Raw genomic sequence first — 15,135 nt, forward strand, 5'->3', positions numbered from 1 at the left:
ATTCACATAATTGAATTAAGGGACTAGGGTCATCAAAACACAATAGTAAACATATGTTATATTTTTCATCAAAGCACAATTGCATTTAACGCAACAACTAGCTTTCGCATTAAGGCATCATCCAACATTTTCGGGTTAACAAGACAATCCCTTGCAAAAATCATGGGCAGATTTGGTTCAAAGCACAATTGCTATAAAACAGACACAACCAACACACTTCATGCTGCAAAAAAAAAGGTACGTCCAAAATCACTACAGCAGGTTGAAATAGCAGTTGCAGAAGTATATTTCAATTAATAATAATTACAATACTATAAAAAATAACCATGCTGCAGAATGTGAATAATAACCATAGAAGGCTAATTATATTCTGCAGAATGTGTATACTATAAAAACTATAACTTAATTTCTTTCATAGAAGGCTAATTATATTCTGATAGTGAAAAATAACCATGCTGCAAAAACAGGGCAGATTTGGTTCAAAGCACAATTGTTATAAAACAGACACAACCAACACAGTTCATGCTGCAAAAAAAAAGGTACGTCCAAAATCACTACAGCAGGTTGAAATAGCAGTTGCAGAAGTATATTTCAATTAATAATAATTACAATACTATAAAAAATTGCATTTAAATTGATTCATTACCGTTAGCAATATCATTTAAAGGAATTCTGCTCGTTGATCCAATAACACCATGCTCTCCTTGACTCCCAGGAACGGGTTTAGTCACCATATATTTCATAGAAACAAAATCAAAGATCCCCAAATTCATAATTAAAAAAATGTGAATATTAACTAGGAGACAACATTAGAAAATATTCGATAAAGAGAATGAATATTCAATTAATATTCAACATTAGAAAATATTAAATTAAAGAGAATGAATGGGTTTGTTTGGATATACTCACCCGATTATTCGATAACAAATTCTATCTCTTATCATTTTTGGGAAATCTCAACCATGCTCTATCTTCCCGTTTCCCTTTACCATTTGCAACAATTAAGAAATTAGGTTTCAAATTAGAGTAGAAAGCAAATCAATAAAATGATATAACTTTTAACATAACCATATGGACAACGTAAAAAGATTTAAAAAATAGCAATTGGGGACAAAATAATGCAACAGGGAAAAAAAAGGTTTGGGTCGTCCTTACCTTCATCGGTGACGGAGAGCACGTATGAGGAGGAGTATTTCAGATGTGCGAAGAAAAATAAAAGTCGAAGATAATCAGATAGGAGGAAAGTAAGAGATTGAAACCAAAAGGAAGTCGAAACTGAAAATTGATGCGACAGAATGAATCAGTGAGTGAGTGATGTGCAGCGGGGAGGATTCATGGTGTTTAAGTTGATTTTAGGATTTCAAGTTTAGTCTGCGTGCAAACGAATGGGAGAGGGAAACGAAAGGGGGTAGCGTTTTGATTTTAGGATTTCAATTTTGTAACTTTCCAATCCAAATTATGTGAAACAGGACAACAAACATCCAATCTGTAAAATCATACATACTATCGTAATTTTTTTAAAAATTTTGAGTATCATAAAATAGAAAAGTTAATACCGTAACAAATAAAGAATTTCAAGGCACCGCCATTGGGCCCCTAAAATACAAGTGGTTAAACCAATTCAAAGAGTAAATCAAACAAATCCTCATACTCTTACCTTGATATAAGGGTGGAATACATCAGGAGAATGCGAAGATAATACCAATCTTGTAAATATCAGCGCTTCGATCTTCAAATTTGAGGTAGATAACTTGTCCTGAAAAGAAAAATAATGACAAAATATAGATCAATAGCAAAAACCACGTAAGAGTACAGAAAGGTTTAACTCAAGAGAGTATTGCTTACATTTAATGCTTTTTCAATTCCAGGAATCAGTGACCCAATGTGGTCTGCAAGACAGTTGGGCAAGACAACAACGAGTTCTTTCAAAACAGAAAAGGCACCACCCTGCAAGGACAAACTATGCTTATAATTTTTTAGACTTGAGTTTAATGGATATCAACCAAGTTTAATGCTTAAATATTTAATTACCTTTTTTTTGGTTATATATTTAACTACGTACCTTTGTTTTGATGGATTTCTCACGCAACTACCTACTGATAGACTTGACAATATCTGACAGTTCTTGCTTCAACAACCAGTTAGGACTGCATTGCATGTCAGTGTTGAGATAGTCAATTTGTGACACAGTATGAGTTATGAGGTAATAATTGTAAAAACTGGGCTTGACTATAGAAAAGTTGAAGTGATAGCCACAGTGAATGATCGTATTGCTCTTGACAAAGCTTATTATTATTATTATATATATATATATGGGGAGAGATCAAATTACACCGGTGTAATTTTATCAATAATTACACCCATTAACAACCGTTGATTTTATTTTGATCTAGTGGCTATTAATTAGTTACTTATAAAATCACAACATTCTATATTAATAAATTAAAAGATCTCTTTTTTTCTCTTACCCTCTTTTTCTTTCCTTTTTGGGGAACAATACACCTTGTATCTATCCATTGCCTTACAGAGTACTGGACATTTCGGTGGTAGTAATTTTAAGTTATTACTTTCAAATTTCTTTTTAGGTTTGCTAACAATGGATTTAGATACTATCAATTTTTCTGACATGATGATGGTGGCTGTTTCTGATGATACTAAATTAGAAACACATTCTAATATTCATGGTGAGCTACAAATTATTGATGAGAATATCGAGCCTCATGTTGGAATGAAATTTAATTCATTGGAAGAGGCTACAGAGTTCTATAAATCGTTTGCAAAGATAAAAGGATTTGGGATTCGTATCCGATCTAGAAAGCCAAATTATTGCATTTTGGTATGTGTTAGGGAAGGTAAACTACCTGAGAAAAGTAAAAACGATGGCAACTTGGAAGTGAAGAGAAAATGTTCAACCATGCACATGGGATGTCCAGTATCACTCATTGTATCAAAAGAAAAGAATAATGATACGTGGGCTATAAAATCTTTTGACACGTACAGGATGAAAATCTCATTCTCGAATCTACGAGAATTTTTATGAAAGCCTTTCATTTGTTTCTTTTCGATGGAAGTTTTATTTTTCCGGAATTAATCCTAGATAATCATAATACTGCAATGTTACGTACTACAGAGTTTGTAGAATTTTGTCTATGTAATTTTTGTTTCATTGTCTATGTTGAGAACAGTAGCGACAAAAATGACTTTGTAATTTTGTATTGTAAAGGTGTAATAAAAACCAAAAAGGAAAGAAAAGGAGGGTGAGAGATAAAAAGAGATCTTTTAATTTATTAATATAGAATGTTGTGATTTTATAAGTGACTCATTAATAGCCACTAGATCAAAATAAAATCAAGGGTTGTTAATGAGTGTAATTATTTTAAAATTACACCGGTGTAATTTGATCCCTCCCTATATATATATATATATATATATATATATATATATATATATATATATATATATATATATATATATATATATAATAGAATTTGGAAGCATGTTCGCACATACAAGGAGCTTTAGCTAACTATTAAGGTCATATGCAAAAATGGGTATTCTCTTGTAACTTTAATCTAAGGAACAATGTTTAGATATAAATTTGTATAGTGCTATATCTGTAACAGCAGCAACGAAGCCATAGATACCAGTCATAACAGAAGTGCTCTAAGATAACAAATGACAGCTTACAAATCTTCTGGAAAACATGGAAAATCTGAGGTATGATATAGGTTACATAATGACATAGGTTACATAACTTTCCAGCTGGCATCTTCATCATCTGTATATTCATTTGCACTCTCGCTGGAAAATAATATTGCATATATGACATTATAAACAAGAAAAATATTGTGCAAATATGAATACCATACAGGCAATTAAGTGAACCACATAGCCACATACTCATCCTCCTCCTCTTCATGACCTTCATCATCAATATCCTCCTCCAAGTTGTCAGTAAAGTTTGGGTCATAACTCAGATATGCCAGTGCCAGATGAAGAAAAATAAGCAAGAACCAGAGAAGTGGAAATACCTGAGAAGTCTCTTTCTAGCCAATTGCCAACATACGATCATCATTTAGTTTACGGTATGCCCGTGCAAAATAAAAAATACAATGATTAATTTTACGTACTATTATATTGGGATATCTCTAATATAAGTCGAATCACACGATAAAACCTCCAGTAACATTAAACAACACAGACTAATTAAAAGCAAAACATTTTAGTTTAAGAGTAGAAGCATCATTTTGGAATCAAACATCGTCAGTTTAAATAAAAATCAAGCCTGAAACAGAGGTAATTGAAACCTTTATTACCTTATCAAAGGCAAAGCATTCTTCAGATTCATTATTTTCACTTTTCTAAGACTACAATGCAATGTTGATTTTAGAAAATAAAAAATGGTAGGTTCTAAATTCTAATCAATGTAGTCTCACTCCAAGGTGAAAGATAATAACTTGCAAGCAAGTGATCATAGAAATGACAAAAGCTATACGTTCAAAATATAGTAGAAGATTTAGATAAAAACCAAAGTATTGTGATTTAAAAAGATTTAGATAAAAAAACAAAAAAGTTGATGATATGAAAATAGTTTAACTTTGAATATATCAAGAATATTGCACGACATAATATGCAAAACAACTTGAGTTAGTGAGTAGATTGATAAACAAAAATTACAAAAATTACAAGAGAGCTGCTTTGCAACCCTGCCAGTTTTATGAAACTTGTGATTGATAAACAAAACCACTTTTCTGAAAAAAATGAAAACAAAGTAAAGTTAGAAGATTGAAATGCAATAGAAATTATGTCAATTTTCCACACTGAAAATGGAAAAAAAATAAAAAAATAATGGGAATTAGATGATTCTCACCGTAAAATGTAGTATCTCAGATCACCTCTTTCAAATCCAAGTCAACCTCTTTCGATCCCTCTCTTCCTCTCAAAATTCCTTCAAATTGAAGTCTCATCTTTCTAAATATTCAGCAACCGAAATTTCGAGAAAATAAGAAGAAAATAGCATTTAGAGAATTGGAGAAATAAAGGAAAGGAAATCGCTGCCTAGAGATTAATATGTTATGCGAGATGTTGTTTTGATTGGAGGGGTATGAAAGTATTTGAATTTTGATAAAAGGGTAAAGTTGGAAAACAAAGCAGCATCTCCTAGGTAGTATATGGGGATAGACAAAAATAAAACCCAAAACACATGGAAACTACAACTATGAACAACATAGTTACTATAGGCACATAAATACCTGGGAGAGTTATGGTGGATATTAAGTAAAAATGTTTAGACCTTTTTTTTAGCACCAAGATCATGAAAAGGATTATATTATTATTTGTTAAGTTCCCCTCTAGAAAGCCTCACATCAATCACATAACAGAAACAAAAGACATTTTTATGAGTTGATCAAGAACGAAATTAATATCTTTATCGATGACTAAAAGGATCAGATAAGAGTTTAAAAAATGAGATATGTTTTTTAATTGATACCGTGACTTGCTTTTGAATGACTTCTTCGCCTTCTTTCCTGTTCCAGAACCTCTCTATTATGGCTTTTTATCCTTCGTCTGGAATAGCTCCCGCATTTCTTCTGTCCTTGAAGAGGAAGGCTTTCGCAAAGGATTAGATTTATTAGATTTCTTTTGAGGCTTCTTCAAAATCTTGTCAGAGTCTAGTGCCCTCTTGGTGGTGGCCTTTCCTGCGTTTGCAGGTCGGTAAGCAAGATCAGCATGTGTCAATCCAGCCTTTTCATTTTTATCCGTCCCCTCACCCTGCAATTTTATGCATTTCAATTTCAGCGGAACAGAAAGTGAGGAATAACAAATACATCCCAACCTTAACCATATAAAGTTAACAGGTAACGAGGGCTTACTTTTGGTTTGTCATCTTGCTCGGCATCCTCCAACATCTCTCTATCTGCTTCCAACTTTCTGCGCTTCTTTCTATGCAAATTTTTCTGCATCAAAAAACAATAAGCCACAAAAAACAAACATTAAATCCATGTAGAATTGCAAACATAGCTGAAAAGGCATTAGTGTGAAAATGAAATCATGATAGGCTTGTAAAAGATACTAACCCAAGTAACTTGTGCCTTTCACACCCTCTCTTCTATGTCAACTGCCAACAGACGATCGTCATTTAGTTTACAGCATGCCCATGCAAAATAAAAAATACAATGATTAATTTTAGGGACTAATATTTGGATATCTCTAATATAAGTCGATTCACACAATAAAATCTCCAGTAACATTAAACAACACAGACTAATTAAAAGGAAAACATTTTAGTTTAAGAGTAGAAGCATCATTTTCGAATCAAACATTGTCAGTTTAAATAAAAATCAAGCCTGAAACAGAGGTAATGGAAACCTATATTACCTTAACAAAAGCAAAGCATTCTTCAGATTCATTATTTTCACTTTTCCAAGACTACAATGCAATGTTGATTTTAGAAAATAAAAAATGGTAGGTTCTAAATTCTAATCAATGTAGTCTCACTCCAAGGTGAAAGATAATAACTTGCAAGCGAAAGTGATCATAGAAAAGACAAAAGCTATACGTTTAAAATATAGTAGAAGTAGATCAAACATTGTAAACAAACAAAAATCAAAGTATTGTGATTTAAAAAGATTTAGATAAAAAAACAAAAGAGGTAGAGAGGATGATATGAAAATAGATGAACTTTGAATATATCAAAAGTATTGCACAACATAATATGCAAAACAACGTGAGTTAGTGAGTAGTGCAAATTTTGGGTTCTCAATTTGAGAACAAAACCATAGACAACAAAGAGAAAATTTACTGAAAAAAAATATTGGCATTACAAAAATTACAAGAGAGCTGCTTTGCAACCCTGCCAGTGTTATGAAACTTGTGATTGCTAAACAAAACCACTTTTCTGGAGAAAATGAAAACAAATTAAAGTTAGAAGATTGAAATGCAATAGAAATTATGTCAATTTTCCACACTGAAAATGGAAAAAAATAAAAATATAATGGGAATTAGATGATTCTCAACGTAAAATGTAGTATCTCAGATCACCTCTTTCAAATCTCAAGTCACCCTCTTTCGATCCCTCTCTTCCTCTCAAAATTCCTTCAAATTGAAGTCTCATCTTTCTAAATTTTCAGCAACCGAAATTTCGAGAAAATAAGAAGAAAATAGCAGTTAGAGAATTGGAGAAATAAAGGAAAGGAAATCGCTGCCTAGAGGTTAATATGTTATGCGAGATGTTGTTTTGATTGGAGGGGTATGAAAGTATTTGAATTTTGATAAAAGGGTAAAGTTGGAAAACAAAGCAGCATCTCCTAGGTAGTATATGGGGACAGACAAAAATAAAACCCAAAACACATGGAAACTACAACTATGAACATCATAGTTACTATAGGCACATAAATACCTGGGAGAGTTAGGGTGGATATTAAGTAAAAATGTTTAGACCTTTTTTTTAGCACCAAGATCATGAAAAGGATTATATCATTATTTGTTATGTTCCCCTCTAGAAAGCCTCACATCAATCACATAACAGAAACAAAAGACATTTTTATGAGTTGATCAAGAACGAAATTAATATCTTTATCGATGACTAAAAGGATCAGATAAGAGTTTAAAAAATGAGATAGATTTTTTAATTGATACCGTGACTTGCTTTTGAATGACTTCTTCGCCTTCTTTCCTGTTCCAGAACCTCTCTATTATGGCTTTTTATCCTTCATCTGGAATAGCTCCGCATTTCTTCTGTCCTTGAAGAGGAAGGCTTTCGCAAAGGATTAGATTTATTAAATTTCTTTTGAGGCTTCTTCAAAATCTTGTCAGAGTCTAGTGCCCTCTTGGTGGTGGCCTTTCCTGCGTTTGCAGGTCGGTAAGCAAGATCAGCATGTGTCAATCCAGCCTTTTCATTCTTATCTGTCCCCTCACCCTGCAATTTTATGCATTTCAATTTCAGCGGAACAGAAAGTGAGGAATAACAAATACATCCCAGCCTTAACCATATAAAGTTAACAGGTAACGAGGGCTTACTTTTGGTTTGTCATCTTGCTCGTCATCCTCCAACATCTCTCTATCTGCTTCCAACTATCTGCGCTTCTTTCTATGCAAATTTTTCTGCATCAAAAAACAATAAGCCACAAAAAACAAACATTAAATCCATGTAGAATTGCAAACATAGCTGAAAAGGCATTAGTGTGAAAATGAAATCATGATAGGCTTGTAAAAGATACTAACCCAAGTAACTTATGCCTTTCACACCCTCTCTTCTATGTCAACTGCAAACAGACGATCGTCATTTAGTTTACAGTATGCCCGTGCAAAATAAAAAATACAATGATTAATTTTAGGGACTAATATTTGGATATCTCTAATATAAGTTGATTCACACAATAAAATCTCCAGTAACATTAAACAACACAGACTAATTAAAAGGAAAACATTTTAGTTTAAGAGTAGAAGCATCGTTTTCGAATCAAACATCGTCAGTTTAAATAAAAATCAAGCCTGAAACAGAGGTAATGGAAACCTAAATTACCTTATCAAAGGCAGAGCATTCTTTAGATTCATTATTTTCACTTTTCCAAGACTACAATGCAATGTTGATTTTTGTAGAAAATAATAAGTGAATACTATTGTGTGTTATTCCTCAGCTCAAGGCTGGTTTAAATAAGAAGAGTACAAACATAAAAGGAAATAATAGATAAGCTTAGAATCTCCTAGAAATAACAAACTAGGAAACTAAATATTTTCCAACACCCCCCTCAAGTTGGTGCATAGATATCTGTCATGCCCAACTTGCCGATCAAATGCTCAAAGGTGGGTCTTGCCAAACTTTTGGTTAAGATATCTGCAGTTTGCTGACTCGAAGTTACAAAAGGTAGACATATGATTCCGGCATCTAACTTCTCTTTTATGAAATGTCGATCGATCTCAATATGCTTGGTTCTGTCATGTTGAGTTGGGTTATGAGCTATGCTAATAGCGGCTTTACTGTCAGAGTATAATTTCAATGGAAGCTCAATTTTCATCTTAAGCTCTTCTAGGACTCTGTGGATCCATAATCCTTCACATATACCTTGAGCCATAGCTCTAAACTCAGCTTCTGCACTACTTCTTGCTACAACTCCTTGTTTCTTGCTCCTCCATGTCACAAGATTACCCCAAACATAGGCACAATATCCAGAGGTTGATCTTCTATCAGTAATCGAACCTGCCCAATCAGCATCGGTAAAGATAGACACATTTCTTTCACTAGTCTTCTTAAAAAATAATCCCTTTCCAGGATTTGCTTTCAAATATCGCAGTATCCTATAGACTGCCTCAAGATGTTCCTCAAAAGGAGAATGCATAAACTGACTTACTACACTAACCGAGAAAGCAATGTCAGGTCTAGTGTGTGACAAATAAATCAGTTTTCCAACCAATCTCTGGTACCTTCCAGTATCAACAGGAACACTACCTTCTTCCCAAAGTTTTGCATTAGGATCCATGGGAGTATTTGCTGGTCGACATCTACTCATTCCTGTTTCTTTCAATAAATCTAGAATGTATTTTTGTTGGGAAACTACAATACCATCTTTTGATCGAGCAACCTCCATACCAAGAAAATATCTCATGGATCCCAGGTCCTTGATTTCAAAGTCTAATGCTAATTTCTCTTTTACTCTTGCCATTTCAACTATATCATCTCCAGTAAGGAGTAAGGACGATATCATCAACATAAACAATTAGGACAACAATTTTTCCATCTTGGGAAAACTTTGTAAACAAGGTGTGGTCAGCTTGTCCTTGAATGTACCCTTGTTTCTTCATGGAATAAGTGAATTTTTCAAACCAAGCTCTAGGAGACTGCTTTAATCCATACAAAGACTTATTTAGTTTGCATACATTTGATCCAAACTTGTCTTCAAAGCCAGGAGGAATGTCCATATATACTTCTTCTAAATCACCATTGAGAAAAGCATTCTTAACATCCAACTGATGTAGGGGCCAATCTAAGTTAGCAGCAAGAGACAAGAGAATTCTGACAGTGTTCAATTTTGCAACAGGAGCAAAAGTCTCTGAGTAGTCTATACCATAGGTTTGAGTAAAACCCTTAGCCACCAATCGAGCCTTGTACCTTTCGATTGACCCATCTGAATTATACTTCACAGTAAACACCCATTTGCATCCAACCGTCTTCTTGCCATCCGGTAGTGTCATAACACTCCAGGTTTTGTTCTTTTCAAGAGCTTTCATCTCCTCAAGTACAGCTTCCCTCCACTTTGGAACTTCTAGAGCAACCTGTACATTTTTTGGAATCTCTACACTAGACAATTTTGAGGTGAAGGCAGAAAAAGAAGAAGACAAATTTGAATATGATATAAAATTGGACAATGGGTATTTAGTGCAAGATCTAACAGGTTTTCTAACAGCCACAGGATCATCGATATCAGGATACAAAATACGACTCTCAGAAACAGAGATAGACTTACCTTTTCTTTTTTTAGGAAGTTGATCATCCCCCGGTTCAGATTCATGACAGTGTTGAGATGTGGACTCATCACTTTCTTTGTGATTCTTTCTCACAAAAACCTTTCCTTTCCAAGTCTTGTTTCCTGCTTCAAACCTATTATCTTTATATGACTCATTATTTTGTGGCATTTCAATTAGATCACCATTATCATCGTTTTCAAGATTCTCATTGTTTTCTTCATGAGAAAATTTAGGCTCGGATTCACCAAGTTCACTACTCATAACAGGAGTAGGATTAGATAAAGAATCATGGCCATTTTTCGTTGGTGCAGAAGTATAAGTCTTAGAACTTTGTGATATCGGCAAAGATAAATTATTAAAAAAACTCATGTCCTCAGTTTGAAACGAATCTTCATTTAAATTCCCCCCCTGAAGATGCGTGTCAAAAAAAAGTTTGTTTTCAAAGAATGTAACATCCATGGTGACAAACATTTTCTGGTTTTTTGGATCAAAACATTTATATCCCTTCTGGGTTGGAGAATACCCAACAAAAACACATTTTATAGCACGCGGTTCGAGTTTGCTAATATTCATATGTTCATGAACAAATGCAGTGCAACCAAAGATTTTTAAGGTCAAATCGTTTGAAACACGATCATTAGGAAAACATTTTTTGAAAATATGAATTGGAGTTTGAAAATTAAGAACTTTGGAGGGCACTCTGTTAATTAAGTATGCAGCAGTTAAAACTGCTTCACCCCACAAATAATTTGGTACTTTACTTGCGAAAAGTAAGGCTCTAGCCACCTCCAACAAGTGCCTATTTTTCCTTTCTGCAACTCCATTTTGTTGGGGAGTGTTAGGACATGAACTTTGATGCACAATTCCATTTTCACGAAAAAAATCACTCAACATTGTGTTAAAATATTCTTTGCCGTTATCACTTCTAAATACTTGAATATTTGTTTAAAATTGATTTTGCACCATTTTAACAAAATCTTTTACGGCCTGACAAACGTCAGATTTTCCCTTTAACAAGTACACCCAACAAACTCTTGAGTGATCATCTATAAATGTGATAAACCATTTTTTATGAGAAAGTGTACTCGTTCGGTTAAGGCCCCAAACATCACTGTGAATAACAGAAAAAGGTTTTGATGGTTTGTAGGGCTGTAATGGAAAATGAGAACGATGATGTTTTGCAAATCCACATGCTTCACATTTAAACAAAGACAAATCCTTATTACGAAATAACTCGGGAAATAAGTGTTTTAAATAAGGAAAACTAGGATGACCTAATCGTGAATGCCATAACATAACATCATCATTATTATTATTCAGAACTAAAAAGGATTCAAAGCATGAACTTATTGGTTTGGAAGGTAGTTGTGATTCAGGTTCAATGTCGAAGTAGTAGAGTCCTCCACTCTCCTTAGCACTACCAATCATCTTCCCCGAGTTCAAATCCTGAAAAACACAATGAGTACGGAAAAAATTAGTTTGACAATTTCTATCTTGGGCTAATTTACTGACAGACATGAGACTACAAGATAGATTTGGGACATGAAGAACATCTTTAAGGGTTAGACTTGGAGACAACACAATCAAACCTTTACCCGTAATGGCTGAAAAGGATCCATCTACAATTTTTATTTTATGGTTACCTGCACATGGACTATAAGAAGAAAACAGAGTAGAATCACCTGTCATGTGATCACTTGCACCCGAATCTACTATCCAAGCACGACTGGGACTGACACTAAAAAGGGCAGAAGTACCTTTTGGGGCAACAGAGCCAGAAAGAGTGTTAGATTCAAGAATTTTGTACAGTCTGTCTAGTTGTTCCATCGTGAATGAAAGCTGAATTGAAGAAGACTGTTGCTCTTGATCAGAATTACTAGCTTGGAATGTATGACCCTCACCTCCACCTTTGTTCTTCCGATTTGAAGGTCGCGGAAGACCATGTAATTTCCAACATTGAAAAATAGTATGTCCCAAACGATGACAATATTTGCATTCACGACGGTATTTGAAAGTGGATGATCGTCGTCGAGAATAAAAAAACGTCATAATTAATAATCTTAGCCAAGTAGTACCGGAAGCAGCAAAGAAAAAGTAACGCCGGTGAACAGTACACGTGAACAGTGATTCCGTGAACAGTATGTGTGAACAGTGCGGTTGGTGAACAGTACCGCGGATGAACAGTGCCGCACAAAATCAATTGTCGTGGTCGGATTGTAAACACGACGGCGGCTAGGGTTTTGCGGAAGCGAGACCCCCAAAATCGGGAGCTCTCGATACCATGTAGAAAATAATAAGTGAATACTGTTGTGTGTTATTCCTCAGCTCAAGGCTGGTTTAAATAGGAAGAGTACAAACATAAAAGGAAATAATAGATAAGCTTAGAATCTCCTAGAAATAACAAACTAGGAAACTAAATATTTTCCAACAATTTTAGAAAATAAAAAGTGGTAGGTTCTAAATTCTAATCAATGTAGTCTCACTCCAAGGTGAAAGATAATAACTTGCAAGCGCAAGTGATCATAGAAAAGACAAAAGCTATACGTTTAAAATATAGTAGAAGTAGATCAAACATTGTAAACAAACAAAAACCAAAGTATTGTGATTTAAAAAGATTTAGATAAAAAAACAAAAGAGGTAGAGAGGATGATATGAAAATACATGAACTTTGAATATATCAAGAGTATTGCACAACATAATATGCAAAACAACTTGAGTTAGTGAGTAGTGCAGATTTTGGGTTCTCAATTTGAGAACAAAGCAATAGACAACAAAGTGAAAATTTACTGAAAAAAAATATTGGCATTACAAAAATGATAAGAGATGCATCGCAACCCTGCCACAGTTTAGAGGCTAACAAGTAACAAGTTTATAAGCATACCACAAGGTTCTTGCAGACTTGACAAATTTTGGAGCCCATCACCTTCACACCCTCATGTGGCAAAAGTGCAACATTGGCAATAACATCAGTAGATGCATCTCTATTTGGTCACAACAACATCAAAAGCAAGAAATAAAATTCATTGGATGTAATTTTGTGACGAAGTACTGAATACTGATCACAGTGAACTACATATCAAAAATTCCCATCAGGTTTTCATTTTAGTAAAAAAGAAAATTCCATTGATGAAGAACACAAAATCAAATAGCATTGTGGGTTGTGGGTAGTTGTTATAAACTTTCAATTACCAATTTAAAAAAGATACTAATCTGTTACTACTTGTCACATGTTTTACAAACAAACAAACTAAGTTTATTTAGATAATAACTATAACAGACAAAATCTATGATGATAAACAGAGCACAATATAGGAAAAAAAAAATTACGTAAAACACTTACGAAGGAGTTTATGCTTACAAGTGAAGTCTTGGAAAATATATTCCTTAGACACCATTGCAGAGAACAGTGACCTTCTTTGGAAGTACTAACTGCCCATTGTTTTTGTTCCATCTATACAAAAACCTCCAATATAGTCAAAAATAAAAACTACAAGAAGCAAAACAAAATGATGTTTATTCAAAAACCTAGAGAAATATGTTAAAATGGCAGACATGGTTGACTCTTAAATGGGATAAGCTTGATAAGAAAGTTACATGGAATTCCTGAGTTAGGATACAAATAGGGGGTGTGGAGAAAAAACACAAACCATGTCTATAAACTTACTTGACTTTTTTGTATGTGATTTTTCAGAATCAGATAATTCAAAATTAAACTTCACTTCACATGCAGGGCAGAAATAATCACTGCTTCCAAGATTCTTCAAGAAACAGATAATGAAAATCAGAATAAAACAGTTAGATATCAAGTGTGGTGGTATAATGGATAAACCTTCAATTATAACTTTTCCATTTCAGACTTAAATATAAATTGTTAGAAGAAAAAGGTAAGTTACACAAACCCTAGCACATGTTTTACATAGGAGTTGACCACCCGAGAGTCAAATCCTTTGTTTTCTTTGACATATTGAAAGGAAGGTCCAAATCCACATTCTTCACAGAGTTGCATTTTTTCTTTATGGAATCAAATCAATAAAGTGTTATGTCAATTCGAACACATGTTAGTATTCTACATCACTTCTACATTTTTTGTGACCTATAACAAAATTAATTTAATTTGAAATGCATCAGAATGCAATTTAATCGAATTTCAACAACTGATTTTTCAAGAAAAGATCAAAAAATTACCGTCAAGTGGATTAGTGAATGTCGAACCCTGAGAGATACCGAGAAGACAGCAACCGTAAAAGTAATTTCGAACAAATTTCTTCCTTCTTTTGATTCGAATTCTGGTTTTTCTCAAAAATTCCCAAATAGGAAACTGAATCGAACAGAATTGATGAACGAGAGAAGAGATTACAAAGATAATTTTAACCCTAAACGAAGAGATTAGTGGTCGTTGTTCTTTCTTTCTTGAAACTTTGAATGTAAATTGAAGGGAATTAACCCTAGACGAAGAGTGTGGAAAAAGAACTTGTTCGTTGACAGAGGTTGAAGAAGGGAAAATTAACCCTAGAGGCTAGAGACACACACGACACGAGACAGAGATTGACGAACGAAGGTAACGTAACGACGTGCGTGCGAAGAGGGAAAATGTGAGACGAATTAAGTATCAATTAATAGTTTATGGGTCTTTCTAATCAGTGCCTCCGGGGAACCAAAAGAATAAATAAA

At 33.8% G+C, this 15,135-nt stretch overlaps 2 long non-coding RNA genes across 30 annotated transcripts; one reads left to right on the plus strand and one right to left on the minus strand.

The window, feature by feature from the left end:
* Nucleotides 1-1,157: 1,157 nt before the first annotated feature.
* On the minus strand, nucleotides 1,158-15,043 carry LOC123911382. Of its 29 annotated transcripts, none has more exons than XR_006810513.1 (17): nucleotides 14,650-15,027; nucleotides 14,364-14,557; nucleotides 14,129-14,222; nucleotides 13,823-13,915; nucleotides 13,346-13,445; nucleotides 8,224-8,264; nucleotides 8,020-8,103; nucleotides 7,639-7,918; nucleotides 6,078-7,118; nucleotides 5,874-5,957; nucleotides 5,492-5,772; nucleotides 4,678-4,971; nucleotides 3,870-4,046; nucleotides 2,063-2,147; nucleotides 1,846-1,947; nucleotides 1,658-1,756; nucleotides 1,158-1,275 (listed from the first exon to the last, which is right to left on the minus strand). It is a non-coding gene; the product is annotated as an uncharacterized LOC123911382 (long non-coding RNA). The 29 variants fall into 29 exon arrangements; XR_006810517.1 differs by having other exon boundaries at nucleotides 1,846-1,960; XR_006810501.1 differs by lacking the exons at nucleotides 1,158-1,275; nucleotides 1,658-1,756; nucleotides 1,846-1,947; nucleotides 2,063-2,147 and having other exon boundaries at nucleotides 3,693-4,046; nucleotides 4,678-4,751; nucleotides 4,871-4,971; nucleotides 13,346-13,387.
* LOC123911384 lies at nucleotides 4,226-12,981 on the plus strand. Its single transcript, XR_006810522.1, has 3 exons — nucleotides 4,226-4,296; nucleotides 4,327-4,407; nucleotides 12,919-12,981. It is a non-coding gene; the product is annotated as an uncharacterized LOC123911384 (long non-coding RNA).
* Nucleotides 15,044-15,135: the final 92 nt, after the last annotated feature.

The sequence above is a fragment of the Trifolium pratense genome, linkage group LG2 (assembly GCF_020283565.1).
Source record: "Trifolium pratense cultivar HEN17-A07 linkage group LG2, ARS_RC_1.1, whole genome shotgun sequence".
In the NCBI taxonomy this organism is placed as follows: Eukaryota; Viridiplantae; Streptophyta; class Magnoliopsida; order Fabales; family Fabaceae; genus Trifolium; species Trifolium pratense.